This window comes from Nanorana parkeri, unplaced genomic scaffold (genome assembly GCF_000935625.1).
Source record: "Nanorana parkeri isolate BGI_ZX_2015 unplaced genomic scaffold, ASM93562v1 scaffold1104, whole genome shotgun sequence".
Taxonomy (NCBI): Eukaryota; Metazoa; Chordata; class Amphibia; order Anura; family Dicroglossidae; genus Nanorana; species Nanorana parkeri.
The window spans coordinates 121,025-124,512 of NW_017307372.1; positions in this window are offsets into that span (position 1 = coordinate 121,025).

Below are 3,488 nucleotides of genomic sequence, written 5' to 3' on the forward strand. Positions count from 1 at the left end.
TCATGTGAAGGACTACAACATGATGGGGGCGTATCTTCTGATTCTGCTTCTCCTCTGTCTCTGCCCACAAATCCTCCCCTCTAGACTGCAAGGAGCTGGGATTTCTTCAGCTGTCCCACACTAAGATATGTTCTTTGATTTCTCTTCCCCTCGCTTTCCAAGGAGGGAGTGTGGGGTGAGCTGCTTTTGATCACTGCCTTTTTTCACAAACTTTCTAAGGAGATTCAGCATGTGAGCTGTCACCAGGCTATTACTTTCTTCTGAGTCTCAGCTCACATGCTGAATCTGGTCACACAGTCACAGAGGATACAGCTCCTACATTTGTAATAAAAAATAAAGTTGTTTTTTGTTTAGATTGTCGTAAAACTGATGTTTGTTGTAGACTTGTTGTACGATTGCTTAGGGATACTTAGAATACAGTCATGCCTATGTTTTTTATACTATGTATATATATACTGTATATATATATATATATATTTGTGTCTAACAGTTTCCTCTTGCCTTGAAATCTATTTTAGAATTTGTAGGTCAGATATCAGTTAGATGTCATGAGTAATTTTAGCTGTGACTTACAGACATAGTACAAAGTAGTTGGTCGTAGATTTTGGAGAGCTTAAGGGCAGTCTGTTTTAGTCACTGCTCACCACCTGTCATTTTGTAAATTTGTGGTTAGTTATTTGTATCATGTTTCTGCCTTTGTCTGAAGCTGCAGACACAATATTATTTCATTTTGTAATGTGTTATTGCTAGCTATAATTAAACAACTTTACATTTGGTGCTTTCTATCACTAGTACATTGCTAACACTTTATTTGTGTTATATTTTTTACACACCCTTGGTAGCAATCTGCATGTCTTAATGGTATGAACACTTAGGGGGTTATTCACAAAGCTGCTGAAGGCAGCCGAGTGAATAACCGACCCGAAGTGAAGTGAGCCGAACGCTGTTTGGCTATTCACTTCAGGCTTGTATGGCGGATTTCAGCTGTATATCGGCTGAAATCAGCCGTACATCGGGTGGCTTCGGGACGGCCAAACATGCTCAGCTTGGCTATTCTCAGTGTAATGACAGAATGGTGTCTCTGGTTACCAGGTAACCAGGGATGCCGTTCTGTCATTACACACAGAACCCGGTGGAGCAGCTGTAACATCACTGTGGTTCCGACGGGTTCTCAGTGTAATGACAGAACGTAACCAGGGACGTTGATCTGTCTCTGCAAGTGGGCGGCTCCGCCCAGCTGTCAGTAGCAGGCTGTCGGCCAGCCGTTTGGCCAGCTTCGAATTTCACCTGGGCTCAGTCGAGCCGAAGCATAGAACCGAAGGGGTCCTGTGGCCAAAGCTAGCCGAAGGATCAGCCGAAGCTACGGCTAGATCCTTCGGCAGCTTGGTGAATAACCCCTTTAGGAATATAAAAGTAAATGATGTGGGAAAGTCCATCTTTATATTTGGGACACTTCCAATGCTTTCCATATTTCAAATTGTTGAATGATGTTCTAACCACTTGGAGAGTAGTTATAACTGGAGAGCAGAGATCTTGTAAATAAGTGTAATTTTGCTTAAGAAATGTAACGTTTTGAGCCAGCAAAAGTTACTTGGGTTCATGAACCCTCTCTATATTGTACTGTAATGGAGATTAGATGTCCACCTTGAAACCTTATTTTCTAATACTGTACACTTTTTATATGTAAATGCTTACTGCAAAAGTGTGTTAATTCAGCCAATGGCCCTTGTATCTCTTTGCAATGCTGACACAAAATTAGTTTCCCCTTATGCCTAGGGAGCCTTATAGTCCAAGGGTGGCCATAGACACCCCAGGGTAGCTGAATGTGCAACCACAAGCTGACCTTTAAGGGCTTGTTCACATTGAAAGCCTGTGCAAGCCCTATTTTTTGCGTTTGCAGTGGAACGGAACGCTTGCAAAGTTTTGCCAGGTGTCTGATCGCACTGCGGGGGGCGTGGAAGCGGTGGCATTGAATACAATGCACCACCACGCCTCCTCCCGCCCCCAAAACGCGGGGGGAAGTTTCTCAGCGAACACGGTGCGTTCCAGCAGCTACCGCTCTGGAACGCACACGCTTTCTGTGTGAACATGCCTAAAAAACATCTGTGGCAAATGTTTTGTGCATAACCATGCATGTACAGGCCTGCTAACCATGCAAGTTTATATGACTATAACTTGGAGGAGGGCACACACCACCAAGCACTGCCTTGCATTGGAGTAAACAAGTGTGTTATTCAAGCAAGGTTTTAGAAAATATCATAGCTGTACTTCTCCTGAGGTCTGTCAGCTGGGAATTAATGCTGGTGCACATAGAATAAAAATTTTCACCTGACCCATCTTGGGCATTTGTCATCAAATGCATTTGCAGGTTTAACTCACACCTTTGGATTCACCATTTCTTTTACATTATGGAAATTTCAGCAGAGAGAAATTAGCTCCATATTGGGTGCACCAAGGCAAGGAGGCAGGGCTGTGAAGAGGAATACGAGAGGCTCATTATTACATTTAGTACACCTGCATATTTTCCAGCTATACTGATATGATAGCTACTAATTTTCTTTATTAATAAAAAGCTTTTTTTCCTCAAAAATATATTGTTTTAAATACTGAAACAATATTTACAAAGAGCCCAGAAGAAGAATCAAAACAAAGTTCTAAGATCAGATGACAAATATTTATGGGAATATTTAGAAAGCATTTACCAACCCTAGTATGTAATGTCAACAAATTTTAAACATTTTTCCCCATTTTTTACTGCTGGATGTCCTGCCAGTATACAATATTGTGAAATGGCATAAGTGAATTTGAAGTAGCACAGCGAGAAACCAGTGAAATAAAAAAGATACTTCTTTCTTCAGTTTTCTTTCTTTGAAATTCATGGTAAACACCTGGTCAAAATGCCATAATAATGAAAACATATTGTATGTGAAAATACATATTAAGATCTTTTGACCAAGTTATAAACAAGCAACATCTATTGGGAGAGTGCTATAAAAAAGTCAGTAATGAAAAGCAGTGAAATAGCTTTGGCTTTTTGTAAGCAACCAAAATAATAATGAATGAAAAAGTGACAATATTTTGATTTTCTTATCTGTATGGAAATCCCTTAAACTTAAAACCATGTTTTATTAAAACAGGCAATAAATAATAGGAGCAAAGGTGATCAAGGTGTATCACTGTGTCATTAATTTGTTCACATTCCTAAGGATCTTAGTCTCCTTCAATATTAATATAGTTTAATACACTGTTGACAGTATAACTTCAAGGACACTCTTGATATTCATCAGTTTTTCAGTAACTGCTGGTCAGAGGTTGTTTTTCATTTATTGAGGCTTATACGAAAGAAAAAACAAGAGTGTTAGAAATTTTTAATTTTGTTGCTATTTATTGTGTGTGTAGAAAATGAACCTTATTCAATTAAAATTACAATGCTATGTAATTTGGTAACTCTTAATATTATATAAAACTTCATGAAAAAAAGGTATAAA